Raw genomic sequence first — 21,923 nt, 5'->3', positions numbered from 1 at the left:
TTTGAAGACAACTTGGCTCTTGGATTGTTGTAGGTTTTTCGGGCTGTATGACCATGTTCTAGAAGCATTCTCACCTGACATTCACCTATATCTATGGCTGAGAGGTCTTTGGTTGGTTCCGGAGCTTTTGCACAAGGAAAACCAGTGTATTTTCTCTCCTCCTTCTCCCCTCATTTACTAGTTCAGTCTTATTTATGGCCTTGTGAATGGGGCTGGGGAAAAAATAAACCTTTTTTGTTGTTGAAGGCATTAGGAGTGTCTTTTTCGTTGCTGTTTGAATTGATGGCTGCTCTGGGGTTATCCTAAATATTTTGATCAATGTTGTATTGTTTTCTGTCTTTCTTTTTGTGTACGTGCGTTACATTGTAAGTGAGAACATTGTTTCAGATGGGTAAATTGTTCACTTGCTGTGAGACGTTTAGGAGATAAGATGAAGCTACAGTTTCTTTTTGAAGAGAATAAGGGTGGGTGGGTTTGGAACCAGACCAGTGCCCTCAAACACTCAATTAAACTATAGTGTGTGAGTTTGTGTACGTATATGTGCCTGTCAACCTCTAGAGACCTCATGAATTTCATTGTTTTTTTTAAGGCAAGGAATACTCAGAGATGGTTTTGTCAATTTTTTTCCTTTCAAATAGAGTTTTCTGCTGTAGTACTGACAAATAAAACCATCAGTAAAGTAGAGGAGAATGAAGATTCCATTAATCCAGGGGGAAAGCATTTTCTAGGGAGTGCCAGCAGACTAAAAGGGGCAGATGGGATGAGGACCTAATGGGATGAGGTCCTGAGGAACATGGAGGACATGTTGGAAAATTTCCTGGGCCCCTAGAGATCATTGGGGGGGGGGGGGGGGGGGGATGGACAATTTTGAAAAATCTTGGGAATTTTTTTGACACCTCATGGGTTTCAGGGACCATAATAATAATAACAATTATTATTATTATTATTATTATTATTATTATTATTATTTTAAAAAACAACAAGATGAGTCTACAGCAAACAAGATCACTCTGCTGGCTGTTGTATTGGATCTCACGTCGGACACTTCCTAAGTGTCTAGGATTGTGTGATGTATCAGCAAATACATCACTCTTCTTCTTCTTCTTCTTCTTCTTCTTCTTCTTATTATTATTATTATTATTATTATTTGAAACACCACAAGATGAGTCCACAGCAGACAAGATCACTCTGCTGTCTGTTATATTGGATCACACATCAGACACTTCCCAAGTGTCTAGGACTTTGTGATGTATCGGCAAATAACACATGCAGATCCCAGTAAGGTGGCCTTTTGCAGCTGGCAGCTGGTAATTTTGTCAGTGCTGATTGTGTTTAAGTGCAGGCCAAGGTCTTTAGGCACTGCACCCAGAGTGCCGATCACCACAGGGACCACCTTTACTGGCCTGTGCCAGAGTCTTTGTAGTTCGATCTTTAAATCCTCATATTGTGTCAACTTTTCCAATTTTTTCTCTTCAATCCTGCTGTCACCTGGGATTGCAACATCAACAATCCATACTTTGTTTTTTTAACACAATCGTGAGGTCAAGAGTATTGTGCTCCAAAACTCTGTCTGAATTCGGAAGTCCCAGAGGAGTTTGACGTGTTCATTTTCTGTAACTTTTTCAGGCTTGTGATCCCACCAGTTCTTTATCACAGGCAGATGGTATTTGTGGCACAGGTTCCAATGAATCATCTGAGCAATGGTGTTATGCCTCTGCTTGTAGTCTGTCTGCGCGATCTTCTTGCAGCAGCTGAAGATGTGATCTATAGTTTCATCTGCTTCCTTGCAGAGTCTACATTTGGGATCGACTTTTCAATTCTGGCTTTGATGGCATTTGTTCTAATAATAATAATAATAATAATAATAATAATAATAATTTGAAACACAAGAAGATGAGTCTACAGAAAACAAGATCACTCTGCTGGCTGATGTATTGGATCACACATTGGACACTTCCCAAGTGTCTCAGATTGTGTGATGTATTGGCAAATACATCACCATTATTATTATTATTATTATTATTATTATTATTATTATTAGAACAAATGCCATCAAAGCCAGAATTGAAAAGTCGATCCCACTTTATTGAACCAGGGTTGTGGAAAAGCCCCAATGGAGAAGCCCCAATCTCCATTTCTGTAGTCTCCTCAAAGCATCTCTAGAGACCCCAAAAGCCTTCACCTCCCAATTTTAACAAAAACGCCTTGATTATTTTTCCATTTAAAATACCCCCCTCCAATCACCCCCAATATATGAGAAATGATGATGGGAAGTGATAATGCATCATCTCTAATGTGCCCTGGATTTATGGATGTGGCTCATGGAAGGCATGCATCCCCCACTTCCCAGTGTTCATCAATGATTTTATGTTGGCAAGTGCATGGTTGGGAATAGGTGACCCATGGAAAACCTGTAGAGAGCTCTGGAAGAGCTAAATATTTGCAATACAACACCTTGAGGCTCTGAAGAATGGCTCTCTCTATGTTAGAGAATTGGTTTTCATGAGAGTGTTCTTTTGCAGCATAAAATGTGCGCCTAGAGTCATTCCCAATACATAGAACACAAGCCGGCTATAAGAACAGCACATACCAAAACATAACAACTGTTCAGTAAACATTTCAGGGGAGGAAAGAAAAATCATTCAATAAACACAGTGTCCACATTTCAATAAATAATGAAGCCCAACTTTTAAACCATTAGCGGCAGCTGCAAATTGCTCAAGTGTAAAAATACCGTGGTGTCAGCGTAGAGATTAAACACAGCAGTTGCAATAATATGAAATGCATAAGTACCGAACCCAAATTATATTTAAAAAATACACATTATATGAAAAACATAGCTATTATTCTCCCTCCTGCTTTGCCTTCCAAATGAGATTCCAGACACTTTGAAGATATGGGCCTCCCCAAGGTTAAGGCCTTTGCCTTTTTAAAAATCATTGGCCAAGATCCTAGAGCTGTTTAGTTATGTATATAGTACAAGCTGATCCTACAGATACTGATCTGTAGGATCAGTATCTGTGGTTTTGTTTACCCTGTCAGTCATCTCCTAGGTCTTCCATGCAATTCTATGGTTATTCAATAAAGGTAAAGGTTTTCCCATGATATTAAGTCTAGTCGTGTCTGACTCAGGGTTGGTGCTCATCTCCATTTCTAAGCCAAAGAGCCAGCATTGTCCATAGACACCTCCAAGGTCATGTGGCTAGCAGACTGCATGGAGTGCTGTTACCTTTTTGCCAAGGCAGGACCTATTGATCTACTCAGATTTTGAACTGCTAGGTTGGCAGAAGCTGGGCCTAACAGCAGGAGCTCACTCCCCTCCCCAAATTCGAACCACCAACCTTTTGGTCAGCAATTTCAGCAGCTCAGCAGTTTAACCCGCTGCACCAACAAGGGACCCTATGGTTGTTCAATAGGATTTTGTATATTCATTCAAAGTCCTTGAATGTATCCCTCACTGCTATGGGGATCATACTGTACTATACTAAGTAATGTCCTTTGACCCTAACCCTAATTCTGCTTATAGGCCAAAGTGACTGTGAGCAATGGGGATCTGTACTTCTATTGATCAGGACACAACATACTGATGTTTTCAGCACCTTCCTCCAATCAGAAGCAGGATCTCTGTTGCAGTTCTTCTTGCACTTAAAATGGTGTGTGTGTGGGGGGGGGGGGGGAAGGAAACATCAGCCTGCTGTATCCTGAATGATAGAAGGGACAGCTAGCACTTTCAGTGGCTGATTCCTCAGTCAAGCGGAATCAGGGGACCTTTACAATTGTGGCAGTAATGCAATGATCATGAATATGAAGAGACCGTGAATACGAATCAGTTATGGATGTGTAACTTTAGCTTATGCATCCGTAACTACTATGATAGTGAATTCCAGCCATTGCTCATTATAGGGATGTATCGCTCAGCCTTTGGTTGAGTTCCCAGAGTAGCTTGTAAAATAAATATAAAATCTTAAAAAATACATTGTTAGAGCGACCGAACAGCAAGCAAAATGAAAGAGACACACACAGGGAAAATGAAATTAAAAGATATTCTTGGCCTGATACTGTAGAGAAGCTGGGGTAGGTGCCAGTGGAACCCAATCCAAAATCAGTGGAGACCACTGACAAGTTTGCACTGTTTATGAGTCACAGGGCCTCTGACCTAGTTTCTGCCTAGTTACCTGACTGGTCGGAGCCCCTGATGGCACAATGTTAAACCCTTGTGCTGGCAAGACTGATGACCAACAGGTCAGAGGTTCAAATTCAGCACCTTGGAGAGCTCTTTCAAAGGCAATAAAGTAGAGCCTTTGGAGAGTGTGGATGAGCTCCCTCTGTCAGCTCCGGCTCCCCATGCAGGGACATGAGAGAAGCCTCCCACAAGGATGGTAAAACATGAAAAACATCTGGGCATTCCCTGGGCAATGTCCTTGCAGATGGCCAATTCTCTCACACCAGAAGCAACTTGCAGTTTCTCAAGTCGCTCCCAGAATGATGGTAAAACATCAAACATCCGGGTGTCCCCTGGGCAACGTCCTTGCAGACGGCCAGTTCTCTCACACCAGAAGTGACTTGCAGTTTCCCACGTCGCTCTTCACACACACACAAACCCTGACTGGTCAATGGCAGTTCAGACTACCCATGAAAGGGCATTTGGGCAATCAAATATTAGGAAACCAAGCCCTAGGAGGAGTGGCTTATGGAACTGGGTATGTTTAGCTTGGAGAAAAGAAAGCTGAGAGAGGATATTATGTCCATATCTAAATATTTGAAAGATGTCCCATTGAGGAGAGGGCAAGCTTGTTTTCTGCTGCTCTGGAGACTAGGATGTAATGGAGCAATAAATTCAAAGTGCGCGCGGGGGAGGGGTGGGGGAGATTCCATCTAAACATTGGGAAGAACTTCCTGATGATAAGGCTGTTTGGCAGTGAACTATGCTGCCTTAGAGGATGGTGGAGTCTCATTGTCTGAGGGTTTTAAGCAGTGGCTGGATGGCCATCTGTCAAAGTGCTTTGATACCTGCATGGCAGGGGGTTGGACTGAATGGTCATTGTGGTCTCTAAATGGGGGAAGAGATGGGGGAAAGCTTCAGAGTATTTGCTCAAAGCCTCCCCATGATCCATCTTGTCTGTCTGTATGTCTATCCCTCCCTCTCTCCATCGTTTGTTGTGGCTGAGTCCCAAGTGGGAACTCATTCAATCTGTGAAGCTCAGAGTACTAGAACTTCTAGCATTTCCTTGCCAGCTGGGTGACTCAGCTGCACAGCTTTGGTAGTGGCAAGAACTGGTGACTGATGAGTGGAGTGTTCCAATGGGGAGGTGCGCGGGTGGCTGGCAAAGGGGCCCATTGGCTGCTTGCCTTGTCATTTATTTATTTATTTATTTATTATTTGCATTTATTGACCGCCCCTCTCAGCCCGAAGGCGACTCGGGGCGGTGCATGGCTCCCAGTTCGTTGTGCTCTCTCTGTGAAAGTGGCTCAGTCAAGAACTTGGCAGAATCCTGGTTCCGGTATCGCTTGCCATTGGTAAAAAGGGGCAATTTTTGCAGCAGACTTACTAAGATAATTTCAGAAACCCATATATTATTTGATGGTATGAATGGGTTGTTTTTGTCATTATCTACTGCCCCTGACTTCACCATGGTTTGCAAATTCTGCAGAATCTGGGCATCCTTGGCTAGGTATTTTGCCCACTAATGAGTGTATCTGTGGGTAAATTTATTCTGCTTCCTGAAAAAGGAAGTTGGTACATTTTCTGTAACACTTGCAGACACTCAACTGCATGCGTTCTACCCAAACTTTCTGTGTTTTGGAATGGGATGGGCTTCTCTCAGTGTTCACCAGGGACACCATGTTTATCATCTATCCATCTGTACCTGTCTATCTTGCTTTTAATCCCAAGGCAAGGATTCAAGTTGGCACACAGCGAGATGAACTCAAAAAGATAATAGATAAAAGCACACAAATTATACTAAAACACAATGAAATGTATTGTACAACTGAAACGCGACTAGATTTAAAGCATTTATAAAAGCACAGCAATAGGGAAAGTGCCGGCTGAATGAAAAAGACTTTGTAGGTAAAAGGACAGCAGGTAGCGGTGGGTGGATAGAGGTGAGCTTCCTTTGGGAAGTTGGTTCACACTCTTGAGAGAGAGGTAGCCAATCCCCACACAGCACTGCTGCTCTAATTTAGTGCCTTTGAAAGAGCTCTCCAAGGTGCTGAATGGTAGTCCTAAACAGGCCCTGAACCTTGGAAAACTCGTTTAGTCAAGACCTGGAATTGACTGACTATTCCACTGGCATGGAAATCCTTCATGACAGGTACAGATGGATAGATGATAAACATGGTGTCCCTGGTGAACACTGAGAGAAGCCTATCCCATTCCAAAACACCCATTCCAAAAGTGTTCTAGACTGGAGTAGGCATGACCAGGAATCCAGAAAACTATGCAATATAATTACTCCTCCAGAGTTCTGGAGGCCAGTGCTGAGCTTTATTTTTCTTTTTCCTTTTGGTGTCAGATGTTTAGGGGAAAGGATCTCCTTTCCGTATTCTGGGATGGGCAACCCTACAAATGTTGATGATACTTGGAGATCTTCCATTCATAGGGTCACTGTAAATCGAAGCCAGCTTGATGCTTGAAACAACAACACTTTTTACCATTGGACTATGTTGGGTTTTTTTTTTCATGCCAGGAGCAACTTGAGAAACTGCAGGTTGCTTCTGGTGTGAGAGAATTGGCTGTCTGCAAGGACATTGTGGAGAAGCCTGGATGTTTTGATGTTTTACCATCCTTATGGGAGGTTTCTCTTATGTCTCCGCAAGGGGAGTTGGAGCTGACAGAGGGAGCTCATCCGCACTCTCCCTAGATTCAAACCTTTGACCTATCGGTCTTCAGTCCTCCTAGCACAGGGTTTAACCCATTGCACCACTAGGGGCTCCTAGTGCTGACCTATCACAGACGTTATTTGGGGATATAAGGAATAATGTCACATGACTCCTGGTCACCTTTTGGGTTGGTTATTGGAGTGCTTTCCTCCTTTTTTGGGAGAGGGAACCAACTGATCTTTCAATATTTTGGATATTTTTAATATGGGTTCTGATTTGATAGAAAATGGTATGGTGTGTATATGTATTTCTGGGTAGGGAGGAGCTGGTGTCTTGGAGATAGGCCAGCTGGGGCCCCGGAGACTGCAATAGACCTCCCACAGCTGCAAGTGACCTGGTAAATGTATTATGCTCATTTCTACTATGGTGCACATGTTCCTTGCAGTGGGAGCTTTGGCTGCTTCATTCATGTGCTCCTTTCCCTGCTAAAATGCAGGTTTGTGTGTGTGTATGTGTTGGGGATGCCATTCTTCACTAATTTTATTCTTGAAGAAAGCAGTAAGTAGTTTAACAATTTCTTTGTGCTGCAGGAAAGTCTTTGAAAAGTAAGCAATTTTTGAATCGTATTTGGAGTTTGGGCCCCATTTCATGAAAAATTCACACACATTTTGTCTGCATGTTTCCTGTGCAGAAAATGTTGCCCTTGGGCACCTATGCTATATAAAAACTTCATTTTCTCCCTGTTATAACAACATTTTATTGAAGAAACCATATTTTCTGTGCAGAAGAAAATGTTACTTCAAATAAGCATAATTTTAAGAAAGTTATGGATACAACTTGCAAATGTTTGTACAGACTAAGTCCCAAAGTATGAAAAGTCTTGTCAGTTTGGGATCCTCTTCATCACAGTTCCTGACACTCACGAAACATGCTTTTGACCATTGTTTTGAATATTTTTGAATACTGTTTCCATAGTTTCTTTCTCTGCATGGTATGTGTATTGACATGCTCACACACACACACATTCACAGAGACATTATGGACTTCTTTTCACTCACTGCTCTAATTCCTGGCATCTGAAGTATGAAAAGACTTGGATCCCCATCTGGACATGAAAGGCGTGCTTCCAAAGCTTTGTTTACCCAGTTCTTTGGTTTCACTTCACAGTGGGAAGCTCAGAGGCAGCTCTTTTTTGTTGTTTCGATGAGAAAGACATGACCTTCCTCCCTCTCTTCCTCATAAGTTACATTTGAATGTGTCCAAACTTCCATGATTGCTCTCTGTTTGCTGTCATGAGATGAAGACTTACTATGCAGTCTTTGTGTTGCAGTTTGTTTGCCTTTTGTGGCACATGTGGCATTTGAGATGGTTTATGCTTCTGATGGACTATTTTGTACTATTTTTTAAAACTCATTCCTTGTGTTTACTGTATTTTAATCTTTGTATTGTCGAAGGCTTTCATGGCTGGAATCACTGGGTTGTTGTAGGTTTTTTCGGGCTATATGGCCATGTTCTAGAGGCATTCTCTCCTGACGTTTCACCTGCATCTATGGCAAGCATCCTCAGAGGTAGTGAGATCTATCTCTGAACATTATAGCCCAAAAAAACCTACAACAACCCAATCTTTGTACTGTGAATTTTAACATATGCATTTCATAGAAATAGATTTCAATATATGTCTTTTACATTAATGTTTTAGAACAATGGGTTTTTAATGGTGCTGTACCCCTCCTCCAGTCCTGAGGTGAGGCCAGTAAGAAATAAAAATGATTGTACTGTCGAAGGCTTTCATGGCTGGGATCACTGGGTTGTTGTATTTCAGGCTGTGTGGCCATGTTCTAGAAGCATTCTCTCCTGACATTTTGCCTCCATCTATGGCAGTCATCCTCAGAGGTAGTGAGGTTTATTGGAAATTAGTCAAGTGAGGTTTATATATCTGTGGAATAATGTCCAGTGTGGAAGAAAGAACGCTTGTCTCTTTGAAACAGGTGTGAATGCTGCACATGACAAACTTGATTAACATTGAATAGGCTTGCAGCTTCAAAGCCTGGCTGCTTCCTGCCTGGAGGAATCCTTTGTTGGGAGATTTTAGCTGGCCCTGGTTTATTCTTGTCTGGATTTACCCTGTTTTCTGAGTGTTCCTCTTTATTTACTCTCCTGATTTTAGAGCTTTTTAATGCTTGTAGCTACATTTTGTCATTTTTATGGTTTACTCCTTTCTGTTGAAATTGTCAACATGCTTGAAGATTTCAATAGCTTCTCTGTGTGGCCTGGCATGGTGGTTGTCAGAGTGGTCCAGCATTTCTGTGTTCTCAAATAATATGCTGTGTCCAGGCTGGTTCATCAGGTGCTCTGCTATGGTTCTATACTACTCTATAAACCCTACTTGCCTAGTTTCCAACAGATCTCACAACCTCTGAGGATGCCTGCCATAGATGTGGGTGGAATATGAGGAGAGAATGCTTCTGGAACATGGCCATACCACCCGGAAAACTCACAGCAACTTATAAATAGTAATGATAATGATGATGATGATGATGATGATGATGATGATGATGATAATGATTATTTGAAACACAACAAGATGTTGGCTGTTGTATTGGATCACGTCGGACACTTCCCAAGTGTCTAGGACTGTGTGATGTATCAGCGAATAATGCTTGCAGATCCCAGTAAGGTGAACTTCTGCAGCTGGCAGATGGTAATTTTGTCAGCGCCGATTGTGTTTAAGTGCAGGCCAAGGTCTTTAGGCACTGCACCCAGTGTGCCGATCACCACTGGGACCACCATTATTGGCTTGTGTGCCAGAGTCTTTGCAGTTCAATCTTTAAATCCTCATATGGTGTCAGCTTTTCCAGTTGTTTCTCTGCAATCCTGCTGTCACCTGGGATTGCGACATTGACAATCCATACTTTGTTTTTTAACATGAATGTGAGGTCAGGAGTGTTGTGCTCCAGAACTCTCTCTGTCTGAATTATTATTATTATTATTATTAGTAGTAGTAGTAGTAGTATTATATCAATTGTCCATTCCTCTCCATTGGCCACTGTGGGTCACAACAAGTTCAGCTCTGTTTCATGACTGGAAACCCCTTCTTCCTTCCAAGATGCCAAGACAGAGCCCAGACATGTGTAGGAGTGTGTTATGTGAGAGAGAACAGGTTCATAGGGAGCACGAAATTCTGTAAACCACTGAGGCATAATGTGCCTTGGAAAGGTAAGCGAAACAGCTTAGCATCTTAAAAGAATATCATATTCGCTCTGAAGAAATTGTCTGTTTTATCCAAAGTACTTATTCAACCTGAGGAACAGCAATTGTGATGACATTCAGTAATGGACTGCTTGACTGCTGTTTAGCTCTCCACATAAATGCTGAATTGATGTCTGTTACCGGATCGACTCAGACAAGGGAAGAAGCAGAATATGGCATTCCCCAAATAGAGGAGGCAGCTCCCAACTCCGCCTTGAAGCTGGTGAGAGCATCCAGACACATTAGCTTTGTATCCCTGGGACTGGGAAGACAATGGAAAGGAAGGCAGCCTGTGAAGATGGCTTTCTGTGGCTTTCTGCCTTAGAATCAGAAGAGGTGATGATGCTTAATGCCATGGAGATACATTCAGAGCCCACCCTGTCCTCCCACCGGGTTAAAGTTAGGTGGTCCCAAGGTTGGCCTGATTTACATAACGATTGAAATGCCTTCTCTGAAGAACTCAATTTTCACGATTGAAATTGCAGTCTGAATCGCTTCTGAGAGAGATTCTATTTACTCATCATTTCTTTTTTTAGAAGCAGTACATTACTGTTTAATATACCCTTAATACATATTCAGAGATCTAGGTAGGTACACACACTAAGCAATTACGCGAGGCTGTTTTCAGATTAATTTTCAATTCATCAGAAATGGATCCCTTGCATTTCTATCCAGACGCTTCCTGCTCATTCAGATGTCTGCCAACTCCCCAAATTTTCAATTCATTGACCTTCTTTGTCTTTGCACTTAGAGGGAGGCAAGGTTGAATAGAAGATTGAGAGAGAGAGAGCAGAGGAGGAAGATATTGTGTTTTCATATTCATGCATGAACATCACCTGTGGAGTAGTACTGGTCTCCCATTTATTTAGCTTTTGTTAATATATTCATAGAATACAAAACAACCTCAATATCCAGAGGGGATATATTCCATTAGACATACACACCCCCACGGACACGTGAAACTATGGATAATAGAAAACCCTACATTCTGACTATACTTGGGCTGAAAGTATACCATAGATATGTACCTTGGGATGTATCCTCATGGATATTGGAGTCATACTGTCTTCTGTAAATACACTGGAGGACCAAGCAAGGCCCACAGATGCTTCTGGAAGGAAATGTTTTTCAGGATTTGAGTAAGACACAGTCTGGTTTTAGGCCAGGTCATGGAGCTGAAATAGCCTTGGTCTCCTTCAGTGGATGATCTATGCAAGGAACTAGAAATGGGGAGTGCACCCCTGCTAGTTCTCCTGGACCTTTCAGTGGCCTTCAGTATCATAGACCACTGTATCCTTCTAAGATGCCTCATTGATATGGGACTTGGGGGCACTGTTTTGCAGTAGCTCTGGTTCTTCCTAGAGGGTTGTTCTCAGAAGGTGTTGCTGGGGGACTCCTGCTCAGCCCCATGGCCTTTGTCCTATGGTGTCCTGCAGGGTTCACTACTGTCCCATGTGTTGTTTAACATCTATATGCATTTTCTGGGAGAAATCATCCAGAATTTTGGAGTTTGATGCCATCTGTATGCAGATGACATCCAACTCTATCACTCCTTTCCATCTACTGCTAAGGAGGCTGTTCAGGTCCTGAACCGATGCTTGGTGGCTGTGACAGTCTGGATGAGGGCAAACAAATTGAAATTGAATCCAGACAAGACAGAGGTATTCCTGGTCAGTCAAAAGGACAAATAGGGTATAGGGTTACAGTCTGTGCTGGATGGGGTTACACTAACCCTGAAGACGCAGGTTTGCACTTTGGGAGTTCTCCTGGACTCATTTTTGAGGCTGGAACCTCAGATTTCAGTTGTGGCCAGGGAAGCATTCACACAATTGTGCTCCAGCTGTGCCAATACCTTGGGAATTCAGATTTGGCCACAGTGATCCACGCTTTTGTTACATGTCAAACAGATTACTGCAACATGCTCTACATGGGATTGCCTTTGAAGACCGTTCAAGCTTCAAGTAGTCCAGTGGGTGGCAGTCAGCTTTCTAACTGGAGCAACACACAGGGAGCATACAACCTTCCTGTTGAGCCAGCAAAACTGGGTGCTGGTTTGCTACTAAACACAATTCAAAGTGCTGGCTTTACCCTATAAATCCCTAAATTGTTCCTGTCCAGCTTCTCCCTTTATGAGCCTGTTAGAGAATTAAGATGAGCTGAGGAAGTCCTGCTCTTGGACCCGCTGCCTGCACAGGCATGACTGGTGGGGAAGAGAAACAGGACCTTCTTGATGGTGGTCCCATGGCTGTGGAACACCCTCCCCAGTGAGATCAGATTGGCCCCTTCCTCCTGGTGTTTAAGAAACAACTTAATACGTAGCTTTTACATTTGGAGAGTGAGAGCAAGTAGTTAAAACAACGTTGGGAATGGTGCAATGTCAAATGTTCTATGTTTCATGTTGACTGTGTCCAATGTTTTCTGTTTTATAGTTTACTTGTTTTAATCTATTGTTTTATGCTATTTTAGTTTTGTGATGTATTTATATTTTGTAAAGCATTGAATTTTGCCATTCACTTTGCTGTGAATTGCTTTGAGTCCCCCCAGGGGTGATAAAAGTGGTATATAAATGAAATAATAAATAAATAAATAAATAAATAAATAAATAAATAAGTGAAACAGTTGGTATTGAATGTGTGGATGAGGGGGTCATACTGTGTAATTAGAAGTTGTTTACTTAGAGTTCATACTAATGGCTGAAGTCTTGTTAGTGTCTTTAATGTGCATGTAGCTTCCCTATGGAAATTGTTGAACATATTGACCGTGTAGAACATTCTACGTTTGGGCATTCAGTTCATGGTTGCAAAGGAGGAGTTGTACATGTGGTGCCGAATGATGCTCATTGTACAGCCTCACATACAGATTTGCATTGTGCATGTAAATGCATGTGCACATTCACTTGTATGTACAATATGTGCTATTTCACTGTTCACTGATAGGGTAGAATTATACAATTTTTGTGCAACCACATGAGATTATGGTTACATTCAAACTCCACAACACTGCAAAGAGGTTTGACCTAGGCTTTTGAAAAACAGTTTTAAAAGAGCCTAGGGATGGTGGAATCCAAATTAAGTGACATACACCTACTGCAAATACAGGGTTCCAGAATTCTATCTGCTTGGATAACTAGCTGGATTATAATACTGGGAAACCAGGGTTCTTATTCCTGACCAGACAAGTAAACACTAGGCCTGGGTAACAACGGAAAAAATTGTTTCTAAAATCTATTTGTATTTGGGGTTTTTTTTTTGTTTCGATATTTAAAATAATTACAAAATTTTCCTTTTAAAAAGTTCGATATTTATGAAATTTCGTAAATGGTAAAAATTTAACGAATCGATTTCCGAAACAATAACGAATCGATTTGTTAATGGCGGACGCGACCGCGAAATACGCTAAAAAACCTCCAAAACCTTCTGAAGCTTCCCTCTCCCTCTGTTGTTGACTGTTGGTGTGATATTATAATTTTTTTTCACTAATTAAACCATAAAACTGGCCCAGACATGCGGAAATAATAACGAAACAACCTCAGAACAATAACGAAACGAATACAATATCGAAATACGAAGCATTTACAAAACGTTTTTGAAAACTCGTTTTTTTAATAATTGCTCCAGAATGGTTCGTTATCGTTTTGTAATTGAAAAAATTAACGAATTATTAACGAATTACGAATTAATGAAACGAAACCGCCCAGCCCTAGTAAACACACCTTGGGAAGTCACACTCTTAGCCTATGCCACACCTTATATGCCACCTCTCCACAAAAGTCAACATTGACACTGAAACACAACACCGCCTGAGCGCTGTGAGTGCAGCATTTTTACGAATGAAGCACAGAGTGTTTGAGGACCAGGACATCTATAGGGATACCAAGGTGCTTGTTTATAAAGCTATTGCCCACACAACCCTGTTATATGCCTGTGAGATGTGGCCTATCTACAGACATCACATGCAAATGATTCCATCAGCGTTGCCTCTGAAAAATCCTACAAATCTTTTGGGAAGACAAGCGGACAAATGTCAGTGTGCTGGAAGAAGCATTGAAGCGATAGTCCTCTGCCATCAATTCCGCTGGACCGGCCACGTTGTTCAGATGCCCGACTACCACCTCTCAAAGCAGTTGCTCTACTCCAAACTCCAAAAGAGTGAGAAATGGAATGTTGGTGGGCAGGAAAAGAGATAAAATGTCGGCTCAAAGCCAACCTTAAAACTCTGGCATGGACACTGAGAAGTGGGAAGCCCTGCCCCTTGAGAGATCCAGATGGAGGTCAGCTCTGACCAGCAGTGCTGTAGAATTTGAAGAGGCACGAATGGAGGGCAAAAGAGAGAAACATGCCAAGAGGAAGGTGCATCAAGCCAACCCTGACCGGGACTGTCTTCCACCTGGAAACCAATGCCCTCATTGTGGGAGAACATGCAGATCAAAAATAGGGCTCCACAGTCACCTACGGACCCACCACCAGTACACCAATTTTGGATGACAATCCTATTTAGACTACGAGGGATCGCCTAAAGAAGAAAGAAGCAAAAAAGAAGAAGAATTCGTTTTTCTAAGGAAACCCTATGCCAGGGTTGCTATGGACTGGAGTGAACCTGAAGGCACTTAACAACAAAGTTTGCATTCGCTAAAATCATCAACAATTGAAGAACAACACATTTGCACATTAAGTTGTCTGTGTGGTTTGCAGTTCATTGCCACAGGGCTGGTGGGAATCCATTCATTGCTTTTGCAAGCACGAGGGCTTTTCCTCCCGTTAGCTCTCCATCTGTTGCTTCCTGTTCTGCCAAGTCGATTCTAGCGCAATTCTATGTCACACACCCAGCCTGCTATATACAATAAGAAAGAAAGACAAAAAGAAGATAGACAGAAAGATGGATTTTTCCAGAGAGTCAGCTGCATTAAGATCACTACTGACCAAAAGGTCATGAGTTCGAAGCCAGCCCGGGTTAGAGTGAGCTTCCAACCAATTTGTGTAGCTTGCTGTCAATATTTGCAGCCCGTAAGACAGGTGCATCTGTCAAGTAAGAAATTTAGGTACCGCGTATGCGGGGAGGCTAATTTAACTAATTTATGATGCCATAAAAATCTCCAGCAAGTATGCAAAGAATGAGGAAGTACTTCATCATGGATGGTGAAGCGACAGCTCCCCTGGTGGCCAGAATACCCTCATCAAAAGCAGGAATGTTAAATAGCCTCTGTGTGTCTGTCTATATATGTTGTGTGTCTGTGGCATTGAATGTTTTCCATGTATATGTGCACTGTAATCCGCCCTGAGTCCCCTGAGGGGTGAGAAGGGCAGAATATAAATACTGTAAGTAAGTAAGTAAGTAAGTAAGTAAGTAAGTAAGTAAATATTTGCTAACCGGCCTCCTAGCCTTTTAACCAAGCAAGGTCAGATGATGGGCAGGTTTTGTACAAGAAGATGTGCTTGCAATTCTCTGTGTGCACAGCCACAGAAGTGCAGACCATACAGTGGAAACAATGGAACAAATTACTCCTGATGAAAAAAATGAGAGCCTATCTTCTGACGAAGAAAGAAGTTGTGTTGGAAGTGGTGAATGCAGTGGCCCCAGGAGCCTGAGAGCATGGCATCGCAAGGGCAATCATAACCAAGCAATGGATTTCTTGTTTGTTTGGCCTTGATCTCACTCATGCTCCATTATTCATAATGCTGAGCTGGCTCCCAGGGTCCCGACATGGAAGCCCTACTGCAATTTGTTGGGAAAATGCAGCATCCTGCTGAGCTTTGGGCATCGATCAGCCTCACCCCAAGGAACAGAATGCTTGCTTCCAAAAATAACCCATGCTGAGTTGCAGTCAGGGGAGAGGCTCGAAGCAAATTCTGTTTTGGCAGCAAAAAGCTGTGCTCGAAGCATATGTCTGCTGGGCTCTGGGCATGTGGTCCAGGAGGAAACCGCTGGGCATAGCTTGAGGTCCAGGGGAAACAGGGCCAAAATCATACAACTCTCTCTTCATAAATGGTTCTTTGGTGCCTTCTACACTGCCATATAGTCCAGATTATCAAAGCAGGTAATTGAACTGGATTGTTTGAGTCTACACTGCCATATAATCCAGTTCAAAGTAGATAATCTGGATTTTATATAGCAGTATAAAAAGGGGGCTTAGTTGTTCCTGGAAGACAGAATAATAGATTTTTATTTATTTATTTTATTTGCATTATTTCTACCCCGCTCATATCAGCTCGAAGGCTGATTTTTAGACTCAACTACATTGCCATATAAAATTTGCCTTGAACTGGATTTTATTTATTTATTTATTTGTTTACAACATTTATATGCCACCCTTCTCACCCTGAAGGGGACTCAGAATGGCTTACAAGATATATATATATATATATATATATATATATATATATATATGTTGTCCTCCCAACCCTGCGAGATGTGGATTGTCTAAAGGAGTCACATGCAACTCTGGACTAGTTGCCTCTGGAAAATCCTGCAATCTCCATCATAGTTGCCTCTGGAAAATCCTGCAATCTCTTCAGAAGACAAGTGGATGAATGTCAGGGTGCTGGAAGAAGGAAAGACCACCTGCATTGAAGCAATGGTCCTCCGCCATCAACTCCGCTAACCCGGCCACGTTGTCCGGATGCCTGACTATCATCTCCCAAAGCAGTTGCTCTACTCCGAACTCAAGAATGGGAAACAGCATGTTGGTGGGCAGGAAAAGAGACTGAAAGATGGGCTCAAAACCAACCTTAAAAACTCTGGCATAGACACTGAGAAGTGGGAAGCCCTGGCCCTTGAGCGCTCCAGCTGGAGGTCAGCTGTGACCAGCAGTGCTGCAGAATTTGAAGAGGCACAAATGGAGGGCAAAAAAGAGAAACATGCCAAGAGGAAGGCGTGTCAAGCCAACCCCGACTGGGACCTCCTTCCACCTGGAAACCGATGCCCTCACTGCGGGAGAACATGCAGATCAAAAATGGGGCTCCACAGTCACCTACGGACCCACCACCAGCACACTGATCTTGGAAGACTATCCTACTCGGACAACAAGGGATCGCCTAAGTAAGTAAGTAATGTGGGATTTTCTGCCTTGATATTCTGGGATGTAGGGCTGTGTGGAAGGGCCCTCGGATGTTTTGAACTGTATTTCCCATCGTGCACAAGGCAGCATTGATCATGTTGGTTTGGGCTGATGAGAGTAGAAGTTCAAAATATTTGGAAGAGACCAAACTGATGAAGCTTATGCAGGCCCATAGTCTTGTATGGCTAATGTATATCGAAGGGCCCTACCACACAACCATATAACCCAGAATATCAAAGCAGATAAACCAGAATATCTGAGTCCACACTGCCATATAATCCAGTTCAATGTGGATTTTATACAGCTGTGTGGAAGGGGCTTAAGTGTGTTCTCACCGCTCTCTTTGATTTGGAAATGGGATAATGGGGTGTTAATGACTCCTTGATGTGGGATAATATTTCATTGGATGCGACAAAAATATGATGCTGAGCTGCTGAAATATGGTAGGGAAAGCTTCATGCTGCCTGTATCTTTGAACTCCATTTTGGGCCTATAAAGCTGGCTGGGAAGGTTTGCTCCATGGTGGTTGGACAGGTGTGTGAGCTCTCCTAATTTAGCTTGTGAAGCATGAACAAAATGCTCCTGCTTGCTAAGAAGGTAGTAACTTTTGCTGCATGTGCTGAATTATGTGCTGCCTTGTGCATAGCGCCAAGGCAAAGTCGGACACCACCGTACTGCTCCGCTCATTAATCATGAAGTAGTTAATCCTGGTTTCCTAGTCAAGCTACCTAGATGGATCTTCCTTTGTGTCTTTTAGAGTTTATTACTGCTATACAAGAAGGAATAGATTGGGACTGTCTCCTATTAGGGAGAATAAAACCTTTTTCTTAAAAATAGATACTTCAACACCATATTTGCCAAGTTCAGTTTGATTGTTCTTAAAAATAACCTGCACAATTTATTTAATGTTTATTTAATATATTTATATACAGTGTTTCTCACCCCTGGAGGGACTCAAAGCTGTTTACAACATATTGAAGGCAATAATTCAATGCCAACATACATAAAATAAAATAAAATCACAGTGACTAAACACACACAGAGAGAGACATATAAATGAAAATCAGTAAAACCAGTAAACATAGGCATATACAACATGTAAACACTAAGACAAAACATTAAAAATATCCTAATATAAAGATTAAAATCACACGATCCAAAAATCATCCATTATGGCCATTTTAATTGTCATAGCATGTGTTTCCTGATTATTCTTTGCATTGCATTGCTGGCCAAAAGCCTGCTCCCACAACCACATCTTTGTTTTCTTTCTGACACCCAGAAGGGAGGATCCTGATTTAATCTCACTGGGGAGAGAGTTTCAGAGCCAAGGAGTCACCACTAAGAAGGCCCTGTCTCTTGTTGGCTCCTGGCTCCCTGGCTCCTTTCTTTGGAAGCTTTTAAACAGAGGCTGGATGGTCATCTGTCAGGGGTAATTTGAATGCAATATTCCTGCTTCTTGGCAGGGGTTGGACTGGATGGCCCATGAGGTCTCTTCCAACTCTTTGATTCTATGATTCTTGTCCTCACCAACCGCACTTGCGAGGCAGGTGGGACCAAGAGCAGGGCCTTCCCAGAAGATTTTAATCTCTGTGATGGTTCATAGAGGGAGAAACGTTCAGACAGGTAAACTGGGCTGGAACCATTTAGGGCAGTGATTCTCAACCTCCCTAATACTGCAACCCCTTAATACAGTTTCTTATGTTATGGTGAACCCCAACTATAAAATTATTTTTGTCGCTACTTCATAACTGTAATTGTGCTACTGTTACGAATCATAATGTAAATATCAGATATGCAGGATGTATTTTCATTCACTGGACCAAATTTGGCACAAATACCTGATATGCCCAAATTTGCATACCGCTATGGGGGGTTTGTCATTTGGGAGTTGCAGTTGCTGGGGTTTATAGTTCACCTGCAATCAAAGAGCATTCTGAACTCCACCAAAGATGGAATTGAACCAAACTTGGCACACAGAACTCCTGTGATCAAGAGAAAATACTGGTAGGGTTTGGTGGGCATTGACCTTGGGTTTTGAAGTTGTAGTTCACCTACATCCAGAGAGCACTGTGAACTCAAACAATGATGGATCTGGATCAAACTTGGCATGAATACTCAGTATGCCCAAATGTGAACTCTGGTGGAGTTTGGGGGAAATAGACCTCGACATTTGGGAGTTGTAGTTGCTGGGATTTATAGTTCATTTACAATCAAAGAGCATTCTGAATCCTACCAACCAGGCCCGTAGCCAGGATTTCGTTTCGGGGGGGGGGGGAGGGATTCGGGGGGGGAGTTCGGGGGGGCTGAGTTTCAGGGGGGGGGGTGAGTCTGAGTGAAAGAGGGTCTAGCCTAGCAAACCTTTTGTATCATTACCCCAATACCCCCATGCATATGGGATATATTGATTATATTGATTATGGTGATCAGATCATGATATGAATAAACATAACAGTTTACATAATGCACCAGTAAGGTCTTTTCGCGAACCACCATGAGAATTTTGGGGGGGGGGGGGCTGAAACCCCTCAAGCCCCCCCCCCCCCCCCCCCGGCTACAAACGATAGAATTAGTCTAGCCTTCCCACACAGAACCCCCATGCCTTGAAGGGACTTGCTGGTGCAATCCTCCCTTCGCACACTCTCCCTTGCTCACACATGCGCACTATGTTGCCATGTGCCCAGCATGCCTGCTCTCCCCTTCCCACTTGGAGTTCCAGAAACAGCCCTCCCCTTGGCTGAGCAGCCATCCATTCCCAGCAGAGGAAGGCTTTTGGTGGGAGGATTCATCTTCTGTTTTCAAAAAGGAAGAGAAGGACAAGCAGAGAGATCTTCAGCCTTCTCTGCCAAAGGGGTTCCTAAGCCCATCAGAAATATGTTTTCTGATGGTTTTTGGTGACCCCTCTGAAACCCTCTTGCAACCCCCCAGGGGTCCTGACCCCCGGTTTAAGAAACTCTGCTCTAAGCGTCTCCTAAAGGATGAATCCACAACTTTCTGTCAGTGTTTTGGACACTAGTGAAAGGCCCTTCCACACAGCCCTATATCCCAGAACATCAAGGCAGAAAATCCCACAATATCTGCTTCGAACTGGGTTATCTGAGTCCACACTGCCATATATTCCAGTTCAAAGCAGATAATGTGGGGTTTTTTTCCAGCTGTGTGGAAGGGGCCTTAGTTGGAGCAGTCATCCGCTTTGTGATTTCAAAGGGAAATTAAGCATATGCTTGTCCTTCCTTATAGCAACCTGACTTCGCTGATGTTTTCTCATATGCACAAAAAATTGCCTTCCCTTTTAGAGGATGTTGTATTCTTCTGGGTGTGCTGTGTTCCTGCTGCATTGTCTCCCATTGCAGTTCATGCATCTCCCATTGTCATCTCTCTGCTTCCACAGACTGAAGCTGGTGCTGAGGAAAGTGCTTCGACTCCCATCTGTGTGCGTGTGTAGAGAATTTGGAGCTCTGACAACTCCTTGCGAGATCTTTATTCTTTTGCTTTGAGGAATGGAAAAACAGCTAGAAGTTCTCACCTTAAAGAAGAAGACCTTTATTGTAGCACAGATTTTCTCCTGCTCAAATAAATCAGTCTTGACAATGTTGCAGGGCTTTTCCACGGTTGTGATAGCAACGTGGACTCTCTTTTGCAAGCAAGCACTGAGCCAGTGCCTGGCGGAAGGCTGCAAGGAAGGCGCTGACGGCAACAGTGTCCTTGGGAGCATTGGCACACCGGTGCATGATGTACTTCCCCTCCTCTCTGTGCATGACTCTGCTGTTCTTCCCCCTCAGGGGCTGCAGCAGATTTGTGCTTGGCTTCTAAGCAAGACCAGCAATCCCTGGCTGAAATTCTGCCCATTCTCACTGAAGGTTTGCATTGGCCAAACTCTTTGTGCACACAGTTTGTAGGAGACCCCCTGCCCTTCTTCCCTGTAGACAGATGGCCATATGTGCAAGGCAAGATTTGCTCAGCTCCCGGGCTTCCTTCCTCTCTCCCAAATGCTTTTAAGCAGGTCAGTGATGTTATTTGTGATAAGCCATATTCCACAGAGAGTAACTCATTTCAGCAAAACCAGCCTTTCAAAAGACGCGGGTTGCAATGCTCTTTTCTTTTCCTGAGTGGTTTGCTTCTCCCTGGCATGTGGTTTTGTGGCTTGCACAGCAAAGGGAAAGGTCGATGCAGAGTGGGCCAGGATGGAGCCTCTGGCCAAGAGGCTTTGGGATCGTAGAGTATAAACCTCTGTTTGTGGGATTATGCATTTATTGTGCAGTATTAGCCTTGTTGCTGATTGACAGTGCTGCACACAATAGAATCAAGGGGCCGAGGGTGTAACTCATTATGCACTTGGATGCATAAAAACAACATTCAGTGTGCATCTCTGTACAATACACATCAGTGTGCTAGATGCAATTCCCATCTGTGTGTGATGGTCCCAAATATTGAGCTCTGCTTTAACCATCTTGAACAGAATGCAGCTGTTCCACATTGTGTATAAGACAGTGTTTCTCAACCTGGGGGTTGGGACCCCTGTGCGGGTTGCGAGGGGGGTGTCAGAGGGGTCACCAAGGGCCATCAGGAAACACAGTATGCAGGTTCTATGTGGGAGGTTTGGCCAAATTCTATCATTGGTGGGGATCAGAATGCTATTTGATTGTAGGTGTACTATAAATCCCAGCAACTACAACTCCAAAATGTCAAGATCTATTTTCCACAAACACCACCAGTGCTCACATTTGGACATATTGAGTATTCATGCCAAGTTTGGTTCACATACATCATTGTTTGAGTCCACAGTGCTCTCTGGATG

Source organism: Anolis sagrei, chromosome Y (genome assembly GCF_037176765.1).
Source record: "Anolis sagrei isolate rAnoSag1 chromosome Y, rAnoSag1.mat, whole genome shotgun sequence".
NCBI lineage: Eukaryota > Metazoa > Chordata > Lepidosauria > Squamata > Dactyloidae > Anolis > Anolis sagrei.
Note: the sequence above shows the minus strand (reverse complement) of the source record.